At 44.8% G+C, this 15,953-nt stretch overlaps 1 pseudogene; it reads left to right on the forward strand.

The window, feature by feature from the left end:
- The first annotated feature begins 64 nt into the window (after positions 1–64).
- Positions 65–15,953, forward strand: part of LOC123483141 — an 18,694-nt pseudogene continuing 2,805 nt past the window's right edge.

Here is a 15,953-nt window from a genome sequence, read left to right on the forward strand (position 1 = left end):
AAGGAAGCCAGCCTCTTGAATAGGCCAGGCAGATGTCCCATATGGGCTAATATTATGAGCTAACATGCCTGTGTGCTGTAGCAGCAACCTGGGATTCTCTTGTGGTTGTCTTGTCTTTGGGATGCTTCCAACTTCCCCAGGTTCCCTGATGTTATGAGGCCATATATTACATGATAACATCCCTCATGTTTTAAATGTCTGTGCTTTACTGTAGCACAGAAATATAATTTCTTAGAACAGACTTTTCCATTTAAGTGATGGTGGACCGCCACGATTCATTTCTCATTCTCTATTTGTCATTGTGTTTTGTGTTAGGGTTGCTTTCCCAAATTCCAGAATGTCTCTGTTTCAAGTGTGTCTTGTACAGTAAATACCTGGGGTTCTTTCTCACTGTTAGGTTTTGTTTTCTGGTTCCAGGTTCCTAGTAACACGCTCCCTGTCCCTGGTCAAGATGTCGGGTCACACTCCATCCATAACGAGGCTGGAACAGCGGGCAGCCGAGGCCGATCACATCATAGACTACCTCAAACAGCAGGTCCAGCTGCTCAAGGAGAAAGCCAGTAAGAGACGCGCAAGCATCACGCGGCGCACACACACACACACACAAAGACACATGCAAACATAGAGATGCATGCGCACACTCAATCTCAAGCAGAGTATGGGGTCAAATGTATTCCTCAAGCATTCTCAAATGGTTGAAATTCTTTCAAAAAGACTTTAATTGAATGAGTTTGACCTCAACTCTACATGAGTGCACATTCTCAGGGTGAAGTAGCCTAGCTGGAGAACCGGTTTAAAGCCAAAGTTGGGGAGGGAAAGAGGCTGTAGGATAAAACTAGATGATGCATGTTAGTCCCTATAAAAGTCTGATAGGAGCTTGTCTGTCTGAACATAGAGGTGCAAGCCACCGTCAGAGAAGAGAAGAAACTGATGGTGGAGAACACCAAGTTGAAGAGGGACATCGAGCAACTGGAAGCAAACACTGCTGGAGAAGGAGAAGAACAGAGGAGGTACGTAGTTTGTTGGTGACAGTGTTCCATCTCTGTCACATCCTGTTTAACTTCTGCTAAGACCCTCCTCGGAGATGAAATTGACGTTGTTCAGACTGCGATTGAGAATAACTGTCTTTTTCCTGAGGGGAACTTCATTCTTCAAAGAACAGACGCCATTCCTTTGGTACGGCCTTGATGTTGTCAACCACATAGCTATAGCAAGCTGTAGGGTAAAGTTCTCACACTTGAGTCGTTGATGGCGTCTGAGGCAACTCATTAGCGACACATTGTTTGTTTTGCTGTATTAGTAACAGTCCTAGATCTTAATAAAATGCCTTTCTCGTCTCATTCTAATATTACAACCAGACCTTTTTTAACTATCAAAGTTCAAACAAATAATTGAACTCAAGTGCCCAAGCATGCCCATCATTAGCGCCACTAGGCAACCCCCAACTGCCAAAGTCAAACGGCATGCCGTCTGCGTGACTGGCGGCGTGCTACAACCCTGTTGTTATATCGCGCCTCTGTCATGCATTAACATACAAGGGCAAACAGTCTCTGTGATCATTAACACGTCAATAATGGCTTCCAGAGAGGAGAACCAGGTGGTAAAAAACCAGAGGATTAGTATGAATAGGTAATGTAGCCCTCATCAAAAGGCTATCCTCTCTACATGTTATTTTTGGAGCGTTCGGGAATGTTTAAAAGGACGGCAGGATTATGTTTTAGGTTTTTCCACGTATCCAATTCCGATGTTTATTTTTGGTATGTGTTTCAATGGGGCTTTGTGACACTGTTAAAAAAAGTTCAATCACAGTACAGATAAAGTGTGGAGCTTTTTTTGAGGGATATTTCAGTCGGGCTCATCCGTTTGTTATGGAGATGACTAACTGAAGTAAAGTGAAGACCTTCAGGGATACTGTCTGGGCATTTTGAGCAACAGAGAACAACAGCAGGAGAAACAACAGCATTTAAAAGGTTCATCGCCATGTTGTTTTAAAGGTAAACCTTTGGAGTTCTGAACCTCCGCTCTCAACATAGAATTAAAATGTGGGTAAAGTATGACTTTACGTCCAAACTTAAACCTGAAATGACTTTTAAAACTATATTTCCTTGTTTTCATGGACACTGTCATTTTCCCATGAAAACAAGCTTCAGGAGGCTGGTCTTTCCTCCCATTGGGTCTATAAATAAGGTTTTCTCTATCATTATGCAACATTATGTTGCTGAAACTAATTAGGCAAAGTACATCTCAATGAATAGCCATCATATCCAACGATCCCTCGCCGTCATTCTCAATTCAAAGTTCCATCTGTCAGGTTAGATGGCTTTGTTATTCCCCTTTGTTATTCCCCACTGTCGGACCCACCCAAGACGTACTGCGCTGGTTGGGATATTTTATTTTTCACATTGTTCTTTCCTGAACGATTCCAGCAACTGTGGTGGATGCATAGCCAGGCCAGCTCAGTACAGCTTGCGCTCGGCTCTGTAGGTAAAGGGTATTAGTGCCAGGTCGCAGTTGTAAATGAGAACCTGTTCTCAACTGGCTTACCTGGTTAAATAAAGGTGAAATAAAAAAATAAAAAATAATAAAGTGCCTCTGGGTTCAAAAGCAAAATAGCCAACCTGAAGATACAAGGTTTTCAAATATATTGTGTATTGGAACTTGGTGCAGTATCATACAGCTTATCTGAACGGTACTGCAGAGGAGCGTTCAACTCCAGTTCTGCTGATTTCTATCCATCTCTTATAGTCAGCCTCTGATCTCCACCTTACAAACCAGTTCTCCTGGATTCTAATCAGTAGCATCAATAGCAGGGATCAAATAAAACCAGCAGTACTGCTGTAACTGGAGTTGAATATCCTCACTCGTGGGTTAGTTAGAGCATGGTGCTGGCAACACCAGGGTTCTGGGTTCAATTCCCGCATGGGCCAGATATACTTAATTCATGTGTCACTGTCAACTTTAAGGCGACATTCTAATATCCGTACTAGCATACCACTTAGCATGTGTCCAATGCATTGTATGCTGGTGTGGTTATTAGAACAGAGCTTAAGGGGCTCTATTAAATCTGGTCTGTGGAAATTCAGCTTTACAGCGTGATTGAAATTTAAAGGAAAGGTTCTGTTTTAGCGGAGACTACATTCGTGGTAAACGCTGCTTATGTCGGCTCAATCGGAAATGACCTTTACATTTCTATCGGAGATCTGTAACGCTTCATCTTTATAGATTGATCAGGTCTCTTTGGATAGAAGTGTTAAATGAATCTTCTCTCCGCTTTCCCCACTGCAGTGAGGGAGGTGTCCATGCCAACTGCAGGAGACTCGAGTGTCCAGTGTGCCTCCAAGCCCACACCTCCTCAGCCCTCATCCCCAGCAAGGTCCTCCACCTCCACTGCCGACCCCTCTCCCAAAAACAGCGAGGCCAAGAAGAAGAAACCAGAGAAAAAGGGTAAAGTGAAGAAAGAAGTGACTTGTTGTTGAAGTTGCAGGGCCCTTCCACATCTGTGATTCACACACTCATAATGGTCAAAACCCCTCAACGTTCCACCACCACTAAAGGCCCGGGGGTCTTAAAATATGCCATTTCATTTTTCGTTTCGTCAGCAAAATCGAAGTAGGCCTGAGCGCCTCTTCAGCGACAATTTGAGTTTTAAGTGTTCCATGATTTTGCTTTGGGATGTACTTCTCTGAAATTGCTTTCCATTTGGAACCACGAGCCCTTGTCTAAGATCCAGCGTTTCCATCAATGCTTGGCTGGATACAGCGGTCTGTCTGTACTTTAATGGCCATTTGTGATTTCCCAGGCAGGTATTCTCCATCTGAATCTCTAATATCTGGCGATGATGGATGAAAGGCACAAGGGGAATCTGCATATATAGGGGGATCCGTTTCAAACTTTGGCCTAACATTTCCAGTTTCCAACAATAGACAGGCTTTTCCGAAACAAATTCACTTTCTCCGAAACCTTTCGGTGATTTATCTTGAAGTAGATGTTTAACCTTGATTACTTTCATTTTTAAAAAAATGAAAACATTTACATGTTTCGGGTGATGAGAGAAGAGTCTTAGCAGAAGTGTCAACGCGTAATGAGAGACAGGCAGAATTCGGTTTGGATGTTTATGTTGTGTCGACGCCATTCATCTTGAGGCTTTGCACAACCTCCCCAGAGCTAAACCAGAGATGCTCTAATGCAGTGTAATATAACATGCTGTTCATTTCCTCAGTGTCAAATGATATCTAAAAACTCGTATTCCAGCGAAACTATTGAAATTCAGCGGTGTAGGGTTGTATTCTTTTGAACTTTTTTTTGTTTATTATTAAAATTATATTCGATATACAATAAATCAGTCAAAGCCTCGTTCCATTCAGACGTCAAACCCATCTGGACTAATTAACTTCCACGGCAACAAATTGGGAATAATCTTCCCCAGATTATTTACAAGGTTATAATTCAGAGAAGATGAGGAAGAGAATGCTTTGCGACGTAGAACTGAAACCAGTTTGTATCTGACTTTTTCTGACAGCCAGATGTCAATGGAAAAGCGGAGAGCAGTAAATATCTGATACTGTTTTTTTTTTTTTTTCTCCGCTGTTGACGATTTGCTTTGTTTTAGTACGTGTGGATATCCTCGTTTCCACATAAAGGCTTGGATGTGACTGTGTTCCCACCTCTTCTAAACAATCATCGCCTGGCAATCAAATAAATCAGCCGGCCCATGGTGTGGTACACTGCTGCTCAGGGGCCAGGGCGGATGACGTCACACATCCAATAAACTGTTTTCGTAACAGTGCAGATGTTGACAGGGGCGTTAAGTAGGTAGCTCAGAGGTTAGAGAGGCGGACCAGTAGGTTGCTGGTTCGAATCCTGGGCTGGCAATATGGGAGATGAGCTGGCAACTGGAAGGTTCTCACCATCTAGAAAAAAAGGAGACGAGACTAGGAGACGAGACTAGGAGACGAGACCACTTTATACAATCCACTGCATATCATTGGAAGCGTCTGGCACGCTACAGCACCCTTGTATCCGTGCAAAGCCTGTCTGGGCCTATGTTTTAACAGTGGGTATTGATATTGGTATTTACTTTAAGTCTCCTCAGAAGTCTGTTGAGTTGTGGAAAAGTAAATGTACTATTTTTTTGAAAGCCTGCGGTGATCACAGTAAAAAATGCCACGCTGGGGCTCCAGAGTCGCCGGGCAGATTTGTTTTCACTTTGGGGTAAATTGGATCAGAACAGTCAAGATGGCTGAATCACTCAGCATAGTTTCCAGACAGACTAGGTTCAAATGGATCCTAATGAGTCTCCAGGGAACACTACCATAGCAGTGGGCTGAACATAATCTCAAATAAGCCTTGCATTAGATGCCTGGAGACAATATATTCTCTGGTGGACCTTTAATGTAATAAAGGCAGGGAGTCAGTATGCCATCCCTGAACTCAGTCCAGGATACTATACCTGCTGTGGCAGAGCCTGTATTGTAGTCCCGTGTAGCTCAGTTGGTAGAGAATGGTACTTGCAATGCCAGGGTTGTAGGTTCGTTTCCCACGGGGGGCCAGTATGAAGAAAAAAAATGTATGCACTCACTAACTGTAAGTCGCTCTGGATAAGAGCGTCTGCTAAAATGTAAATGTGTTAAGTAATATATACCATTAAACAGACGCCTTTATCCAAAGAGACTTAGTCATGCTTGCATACATATTACGTATTGGGTGGCCCCGGGAATCAAACCCACTATCCTGGCGTTGCAAGCACCATGCTCTACCAACTGAGCTACAGAGGACCACAGCTTTGTCAAGTCAGGCAAACTCACTCTTATCCAAAATGACTTAACTGCAAGTTCGTATTGGGTGGGTGTGTGACTGTCTGTCTCTCGTGTGTGTGGTCTCTGTTCCGCTGGTTTAACCCTTTCCTCTCTGTGTGTGTGGTCTCTGTGCTGGTTTAACCCTTTCCTCTCGTGTGTGGTCTCTGTTGCGCTTGGTTTAACCCCTTTCCTCTCTGTGTGTGTGGTCTCTGTGCTGGTTTAACCTCTTTCCTCTCTGTGTGTGTGTGGTCTCTGTGCTGGTTGAACCCTTTCCTCTCTGTGTGTGGTCTCTGTTCCGCCTGGTTTAACCCTTTCCTCTCTGTGTGTGGTCTCTGTGCTGGTTTAACCCTTTCTCTCTGTGTGTGTGGTCTCTGTGCTGGTTTAACCCCTTTCCTCTCGTGTGTGTGGTCTCTGTGCTGGTTTAACCCCTTTCCTCTCTGTGTGTGTGGTCTCTGTGCTGGTTTAACCCTTTCCTCTGTGTGTGTGTGGTCTCTGTGCTGGTTTAACCCTTTTCCTCTCTGTGTGTGTGGTCTCTGTTCCGCTGGTTTAACCCTTTCCTCTCTGTGTGTGTGGTCTCTGTGCTGGTTTAACCCTTTCCTCTCTGTGTGTGTGGTCTCTGTGCTGGTTTAACCTTTCCTCTCTTGTGTGGTCTCGGTGCTGGTTTAACCCCTTTCCCTCTCTGTGTGTGTGGTCTCTGTGCTGGTTTAACCCTTTCCTCTCTGTGTGTGTGGTCTCTGTGCTGGTTTAACTTTCCTCTGTGTGTGTGTGGTCTCTGTGCTGGTTTAACCCTTTCCTCTCGTGTGTGTGGTCTCTGTTCCGCTTGGTTTAACCCTTTCCTCTCTGTGTGTGTGGTCTCTGTGCTGGTTTAACCCTTTCCTCTCTGTGTGTGTGGTCTCTGTGCTGGTTTAACCCTTTCCTCTCTGTGTGTGGTCTCGGTGCTGGTTTAACCCTTTCCTCTGTGTGTGTGGTCTCTGTGCTGGTTTAACCCTTTCCTCTCTGTGTGTGTGGTTCTGTGCTGGTTTAACCCTTTCCTCTCTGTGTGTGTGGTCTCTGTGCTGGTTTAACCCTTTCCTCTCTGTGTGTGTGGTCTCGGTGCTGGTTTAACCCTTTCCTCTCTGTGTGTGTGGTCTCTGTGCTGGTTTAACCCTTTCCTCTCTGTGTGTGTGGTCTCTGTGCTGGTTTAACCCTTTCCTCTCTGTGTGTGTGGTCTCTGTGCTGGTTTAACCCTTTCCTCTCTGTGTGTGGGGTCTCTGTGCTGGTTTAACCCTTTCCTCTCTGTGTGTGTGGTCTCTGTGCTGGCTTAACCCTTTCCTCTCTGTGTGTGTGGTCTCTGTGCTGGTTTAACCCTTTCCTCTCTGTGTGTCCTATTACAGAGAAGGGAGAGAAGAAGCCCGCGGCCCCCCAGGAGGAGGCTAAGGTGGACGTGTCGCGTCTGGACATGAGGGTGGGACGCATCGTCACGGCCGAGAAGCACCCGGACGCCGACTCACTCTACGTGGAGCAGGTGGACGTGGGGGAGGCCGCCCCCAGGACGGTGGTCAGCGGGCTGGTCAAGCACATACCCATAGATCAGGTACTGGAATGCACAGCCTAGTAATAACACAGCCTAGTACGAACACAGCCTAACACCGGCTACAGGCCAACCAAATGTCAGATCAGCTCTGAAAAATCAGATCAGCTCTGAATAAGATCTGATCTGAAAAGATCTGATCTGATTGGTCAAAGGACCAATTAGTGGAAAAAAATATCAGAATTGGGCTGCCTGTCTAAATGCAGCCAAAGAGCCTCATCATGTCAAGTATTCACGCAAGGCCTGTGTCAGTCAGATACAACATCAGGTAGTTACCAGACAACTCATCGGGTAGTTACCAGACAACTCATCGGGTAGTTACCAGACAACTCATCGGGTAGTTACCAGACAACTCATCGGGTAGTTACCAGGCAACTCATCGGGTAGTTACCAGACAACTCATCGGGTAGTTACCAGACAACTCATCGGGTAGTTACCAGACAACTCATCGGGTAGTTACCAGACAACTCATCGGGTAGTTACCAGACAACTCATCGGGTAGTTACCAGACAACTCATCGGGTAGTTACCAGACAACTCATCGGGTAGTTACCAGACAACTCATCGGGTAGTTACCAGACAACTCATCGGGTAGTTACCAGACAACTCATCGGGTAGTTACCAGACAACTCATCGGGTAGTTACCAGACAACTCATCGGGTAGTTACCAGACAACTCATCGGGTAGTTACCAGACAACTCATCGGGTAGTTACCAGACAACTCATCGGGTAGTTACCAGACAACTCATCGGGTAGTTACCAGACAACTCATCGGGTAGTTACCAGACAAATGCCCTTTTGGAACGTTTTATGTGTCTGGAACACAGTCTGCCCACAGACAATACAAAGGAAGGCTGTTACTGAACTAAACAGGTAGTGGGAACTTAGCGGTCATTCAGGGACTTGGGCAGGCAGACCTAGTACACTACAAAGCTCTCTACATGCTTTTGGTAGTCAAATAACATTGGTTTAAAGATTGCTGTTTTTAACACTGCTAATACATTTTTTTGCCTTATTTTCAATAGAACAAATTCAGCTGTTTTTGTTGTACACACGGGTGCTATAATTCTGGCTAGAGGTCATGTTCTGTGTTTAATAGCCCATGTAAAGGGACTACACCGGTGTAGTCTGTGTGGGGTTCACGTGACGCTTTTTTAATGTTACGACGTAGGTTTCTGCACACACAGACTTGGTTTTCATTTAGTTATTGCCCCGAATTTACGATTTGTCTCCGAGACGCAAAAGTAATTTGTATGCAGTCTTATTCACCTAGAAAAAAGTCCCCAGTTTCTCTGTGCAATCAAAACGCTCTTCTCGGTTTGCCTCTTTGATTCATCTCCAAAGCATGGGGAGCCTTTGTACATCCTACTTTATATAGACAATGTATATTCCCTATAAATGAAAGCATATGCTCGTTGGAGTCTTTGTACCCAAACACAGTCGGAGTCAAATATATCTATGGTTCTATGGAGAAGACTAATTGGGAATTACATTTTTCATTAGATTTTTTATATAAATGTATTGAAATACTTGTAGTTACGTAGCTATTGGCTACATTACTAAGCTAGGGCCTACATTTGTTTGACAATTCTTTTTATTGCATCTTAATGTACGTTCTGTAGTGGCTGAATTGTGAAGTGTTTCTTCACCACCGAAATAACCTTTTTCACTGAGACATTTGTCATAAGCCATAGTAAATTACAGAGACTCAAAGACAATCCAAGCACACGTACTGAATGACTAGATTTTGTTTTGTCATTTAAAGAGAGAATGCCTTCTTCCTTCACACCAGGTTAGACGAAAGCAGCCTTCTTCCTTCACACCAGGGCTAGATGAGCAGCCTCTTCCTTCACACCAGGGCTAGACGAGTAGCCTTCTTCCTTCACACCAGGGTAGATGAGCAGCCTTCTTCCTTCACACCAGGGCTAGACGAGCAGCCTTCTTCCTTCACACCAGGGCTAGACGAGCAGCCTTCTTCCTTCACACCAGGGCTGGAGACGAGCAGCCCTTCCTTCACACCAGGGCTAGACGAGCAGCTTCTTCTTCACACCAGGGAGACGAGCAGCTTCTTCCTTCACACCAGGGAGCGAGCAGCCTTCTTCCCTTCCACACCAGGGCTAGACGAGCAGCTTCTTCCTTCACACCAGGGCTAGACGAGCAGCCTTCTTCCTTCCACACCAGGGCTAGACGAGCAGCCTTCTTCCTTCCACACCAGGGCTAGACGAGCAGCCTTCTTCCTTCCACACCAGGGCTAGATGAGCAGCCTTCTTCCTTCCACACCAGGGCTAGACAATAATTATTTGGACAAGAAGAAACCACAGTTTTCCTTTCTCGTCAAGTCATTCATTCTGTCAGAGTCAACATGGCGACGGCCCGTGCATACAAGACATTGAGCCTTCCCTGTTTCAAGGAACATACTGGAGTTGAAGAACGACATGAGGAATAAAAAGCCAAACCCTTTCATTGGCAGCAATATAGAGGGCCCATTGCAGCATGTTGACTTGAGTGCCCTGGCATGTTTGTCCTTTGTGCGTTGGCCGGAATAAGGAAACTTTGGAAACCCAAATCCTAGCGTGTTTGGATTGTGTTCAGTTGTAACCCTCAACATTAAAGTGATTTCAGGCCTCATTGCCATTACATGAAATTGAAATGTCAACCCCACACACATACACACACACACAACTTGACTTCTGTAGTCCGCACATCTGACCGATTACTTAACTGACAAGACGTCACACACCCAACACACACACACACACACCCTTTCCCCGTTAAGCAAATGGCGCTTGAGTAAGAAAAGCTGCCGCAAGAAGGCTGTCAAAACAATATGTCACACTAACGGGAATGTATGCAGATTTATGTAAACATTGAACTTTTTTAAAGGATGTTTCCAAAGTGAAGACATCATTATTTTCCTAGTTGTGACACGCACTATGACTTTGTACACTGGATCCTCGCCGTCCTCTTCTCTTTTGATGGAAATAGCTTTGGCCTTCTCAGAGTTTTGGTCAACCTCTGAGGTCACTCCAGAGACATGAAAGAATAATGTTTTTTTCTCTCGCTCTCCTTGGTTTATGAAATAAGGCACACCATACACACAAGCCAATGCCGCCAGAGGCAGTCATTTTACATGACAAGATTGGACATGGTAGAATTGTGTGAATATGATTCTGAAAACCTCAGTACTGCAAAGCGGTCGAGAGTGGAGACCACACAAGTTGGTGTTTTCTTTTCTCCATTTTATCAATCAATCAACCAATCAATCAAGTCATAAAGTAGGCCATTCATTCTGAAGACAGCAGTGTAACCCTGTGTGGTTTGTACAGAATCAGAGTAGTGCTCCTACCTCTCTACTAGTAAAATATGTATTCTTTATTTTAATACTTTTCCTACAAAAAGAAGGTTGAAGATATATGTATTTAATATCCTCTGTATCTCAGTATAGTTTAAACCTTTGCCCTGTTTCATCGCCCTCCAGATGCAGAATCGCATGGAGGTGCTGCTGTGCAACCTGAAGCCAGCTAAGATGAGAGGCGTGCTGTCCCAGGCCATGGTGATGTGTGCCAGCTCCCCAGACAAGGTGGAGATTCTAGACCCTCCCAGCGGTGCCGTGCCCGGAGACAGGAGTCATCTTCCAGGGCTTCCCAGGTAGTAACACCGTTGACCATCTGGGCATGTATCCACAGAGTCTGAGTAGGAGTGCTGATCTAGGATCAGTTTGCCCTTTTAGATAATAATGAATAAGATTGTATGGACAGATCCTAGATCAGGACTCCTACTCTGAGAGGCTTTGTGGATATGCGCCGTGACCTCTAGGGTCTACTTCACCATTAGCCTGGTTAAACCAGATTGAATGCTGCACTCAATGGGGAGACAGTGTTCAGTATGGTTTATCCAGGCTACTTCATCATACCCTCTACAGCTCAACCTGCTTGTGACTAAGCTAGTACGCTGTGAAAGTAACCAGGAAGTGACTGCCCCTTACAGCCTGTAGTTTTTTTATGATCTTCAATGCACAAAAACGTAGTGCAATGGTCTTCAAGCACAAAAAGCGTCATAAAGGGCATCTGGTAGAAGTACATTCGTCCACAAACCCGTATTTTATATCTATCTTAAATGATTGCGTTTTCATGAATTTGATGATAAAATCGCAAAGCCAATTCAAAAAAGCATGGGAAACGAAACGAACGTAAAGCGGAAGTAGCCGTCACTTTCACAGGGTATTCTAACCTCGATAACACTTCACATATATCTTTATAAAGGGGGGTTGTCAAGGGTTTATACACTGAACAAAAATAGAAATGCAACATGTAAAATGTTGGTTTCATGAGCTGAAATAAAAGATCCCAGAAATGTTCCATACGCACAAAAAGCTTATTTCTCTCCAATTTTGTGCACACATTTGTTTACATCCCTGTTAGTGAGCATTTCTCCTTTGCCAAGATAATCCATCCACCTGACAGGTGTGGCATATCAAGAAGCTGATTAAACAGCATGATTATTACACAGGTACACCTTGTGCTAGGGACAATAAACGGCCACTCTAAAATGTGCAGTTTTGTCACACAACACAATGCCACAGATGTCTCAAGTTTTGAGGGAGCGTGCAATTGGCATGCTGACTGCAGGAATGTCCAACTAGAGCTGTTGCCAGATAATTGAATGTTCATTTCTCTACCATAAGCCGCCTCCAACGTCATTTTAGAGTACTTGGCAGTACGGTCCAACCGGCCTCACAACCGCAGACCAGGCGTAACCACGCCAGCCCAGGACCCACGCTTGCTTCTTCACCTGCGGGATCGTCTGAGACCAGCCACCCGGACAGCGATGAACTGAGGAGTATTTCTGTATGTAATAAAGCCTTTGTGGGGGAAAACTCATTCTGATTGGAAACGTGGATCTTGAATCTAATGGCGGTAGAATAGTGGAAGACTGGACTATTGTCCAAAGGAATGGAAAAAGGAGCAAGGTTATTTTTGGAAAACAAAATGTTGAGTTCTGATAATGTGCCCTCTTAAAGAGTACGGTTTGTAGAAGAGGAGCGGATGACCCAAATACCAAACTTGAATCCGTTTGAGATATCTAAACTGGTGGAAAAAAGTATTCGGCAGTGGTGTAAAGGAGTTAAGTAAAAATACTTTAAAAGTATTTAAAGCATTTAGGTCGTTTTTTGGGGTATCAGTACTTGGCTTGACTATTTATAATTTTGACAATATTTACTTTTACTTCACAACATTCCTAAAGAAAATAATGCACTTTTTATTCCATACATTTTCCCTGACATCCAAAAGTACTCTTTACATTTTGGGTGGGCCTGGCTCCCAAGTGGCTGCGCCCCTACCCAGTCATGTGAAATCCATAATTTAGGGCCTAATGGATTTATTTCGAATTGATTGATGACCTATATGAACTGGAACTCAGTAAAATTGTTGAAATTGTTGCATGGTACGTTTTATATTTTTGTTCAGTATAAGTAGTTTGTAGACCATTATTGATTAGTTCATCTAGTTGGTTCAAATCCTGGCCATATCATGTGGGTAACTGAATTAAATGTGGTAAAATAGTTGAAGGCTTGATGTTTGCCATTCCACTGGCTACACTTTAAAGTAGGATACAATGAGTCTGGTACAATGACGGAACACTGCATTCATTTAGCTGCATCTGGTGGAATGGGACACAGGGTCTGCATCCCAAAACATTGCACTTAGGCAAATGTAGTGCACTATGTAGGGAATAGGGTGCCATTTGGGACACATCCAGGGATTCCTTCTGTAAACTCAAGTCATGAATTATTTATGACCAAAAGCCATTCAGATGACCCAACACTAAAGAACATCAATAGATTCCAACCAAGGGGAAAAGAGACTGAATGCATTGCCCTGAACAAAACAACAGGGTTTCCTTATTGCCTTTACATCGGTAGGTGAAATGAAGCGTGAACAACCAACTGTCCTCTTGCCAAGGGCAACAAAGGCTTTTATTTTCATTTCTTTGAAGAGAGGAATCACAAAGCCTTCTCAAGACTCACAGGGTTTTCCTATTGCAGCGCTCGCTCCTCTGTTCTCTTTAGTGATGGGAGCTAAATGGCCTGTGACTGTTAACAGAATAGATACAAACTAATCAACTCCTCTGACAAGAAGTGTAAGTCCAGTCCTCTTTTCCCACAATCAAGCGTAGGGAGGTTAGGAGATGGGAGAGTTTGAAAGGCCCCAAATAATTCTTTTGTAGCTGTCTATTTACCACCACAAACCGATGCTGGTACTAAGACCACACTCAATGAACTGTATACAGCGATAAGTTCAAACAGGAAAACGCTCATCCAGAGGCGGCACTCCTAGTGGCCGGGACTTTAATGCTAATATAACAATAATTGGCAAATCTGACCATAATTCTATCCCTCCTGATTCCTGCTTACAAGCAAAACTAAAGCAGGAAGCACCAGTGACTCGGTCAATAAAAAAGTGGTCAGATGAAGCAGATGCTAAGCTACAGGACTGTTTTGCTAGCACAGACTGAAATATGTTCCGGGATTCTTCCAATGGCATTGAGGAGTACACCACATCAGTCACTGGCTTCATCAATAAGTGCATCAATGACGTCGTCTCCCACAATGACTGTAACGTACATACCCCAACCAGAAGCCATGGATTACAGGCAATATCCGCACTGAGCTAAAGGGAGAGCTGCCGCTTTCAAGGAGAGGGACTCTAACCCGGAAGCTTATAAGAAATCTTGCTATGCCCTCCGACGAACCATCAAACAGGCAAAGCGTCAATACAGGACTAAGATAGAATCGCACTACACCGGCTCGTCTACACATCCGACGCTCGTCGGATGTGGCAGGGCTTGCAAACTATTACAGACTACAAAGGGAAGCACAGCCGCGAGCTGCCCAGTGACAAGAGCCTACCAGACGAGCTAAATTACTTCTTTGCTTGCTTTCAGTAACACTGAAACATGCATGAGAGCATCAGCTGTTCCGGACGACTGTGTGATCACGCTCTCCGTAGCCGATGTGAGTAAGACCTTTAAACAGGTCAACATTCACAAGGCCGCATGGCCAGACGGATTACCAGGACGTGTACTCCGAGCATGCGCTGACACAACTGGCAAGTTTCTTCACTGACATTTTCAACCTCTCCCTGTCTGAGTCTCTAATACCAACATGTTTCAAGCAGACCACCATAGTCCCTGTGCCCAAGAACACTAAGGTAACCTCTGCCTAAATGACTACCGACCCGTAGTACTCACGTCTGTAGCCATGAAGTGCTTGAAAGGCTGGACATGGCTCACATCATCACCATTATCCCAGAAACCCTAGACCCACTCCAATTTCCATACCGCCCAACAGATCCACAGATGATGCAATCTCTATTGCGTCCCACACTCTGCCCCTTTCAAACCTGGACAAAAGGAACACCTATGTGAGAATGCTATTCATTGACTACAGCTCAGCATTCAACACCATAATGCCCTCAAAGCTCATCACTAAGCTAAGGACCCTGGGACTAAACACCTCCCTCTGCAACTGGATCCTAGACTTCCTGACGGGCCGCCCAGGTGGAAGGGGGTAGGTAACAACACATCCGCCACGCTGATCCTCAACACGGGATTCCCTCAGGGGGTGCGTGCTCAGTCCCTCCTGTACTCCCTGTTCACTCAAGACTGCATCGCCAGGCACGACTCCAACACCATCATTAAGTTTGTAGATGACACAACAGTGGTAGGCCTGATCACCGACAACGACGAGACAGCCTATAGGGAGGAGGTCAGAGACGGCCGTGTGGTGCCAGGACAAAACCTCTCCCTCAATGTGATCAAGACAAAAGGAGATGATTGTGGGACTACAGGAAAAAAGAAGAGGACCGAGCACGCCCCCATTCTCATCGATGGGGCTGTAGTGGAGCAGGTTGAGAGCTTCAAGTTCCTTGGTGTCCACATCACCAACAAAACTAACATGGTCCAAGCACACCAAGACAGTCACGACAAAACCTATTCCCCTAAGGAGACAGAAAATATTTGGCATGGGTCCTCAGATCCTCAGAAGGTTCTATGGCACTGCTCAGCCTCCGACCGCAAGGCACCTCAGAGGGTAGTGACCATACATCACTGGGGCCAAGTCACATCAGGACCTCATACCAGGCGGTGTAGAGGGAAGGCCCTAAAAAGTCAAAATTGTGATTTGAAATGCCTTGCAAAGACTGGTTTGATTCAGATGTAGAGAATTAGAGCTCTTTATACAAATCATCCAACGGAACACAACCAATGGAATTTATAGTCTTTAACAGAGTGAGATAGACTATCCCAGTGCCTTTTAAATATCATGTTCAATGTATGCCTGGGAAATGCACAGAAACCCAAACTAAGGAATGCTGGCTGAAAAAAATGTTAACTCATGCCTCGCCCGACGTTGAAGGGAGAAACTAATCACCACCAACATAAATGATTGAGTGTTGTTGTGAGGAGTGAAAAAAGGAGTTGGGAGGAGGGGAGTGTGAGTATGCGGTTGTTTGTAGGGGAACAAGAACTGAACTGGGAAGTTTCAGAGTAGAGAAGAGAGAGAGGTGTGTGGAGATAGAAAGGGAGTAT

The sequence above is a fragment of the Coregonus clupeaformis genome, unplaced genomic scaffold (assembly GCF_020615455.1).
Source record: "Coregonus clupeaformis isolate EN_2021a unplaced genomic scaffold, ASM2061545v1 scaf0034, whole genome shotgun sequence".
In the NCBI taxonomy this organism is placed as follows: domain Eukaryota; kingdom Metazoa; phylum Chordata; class Actinopteri; order Salmoniformes; family Salmonidae; genus Coregonus; species Coregonus clupeaformis.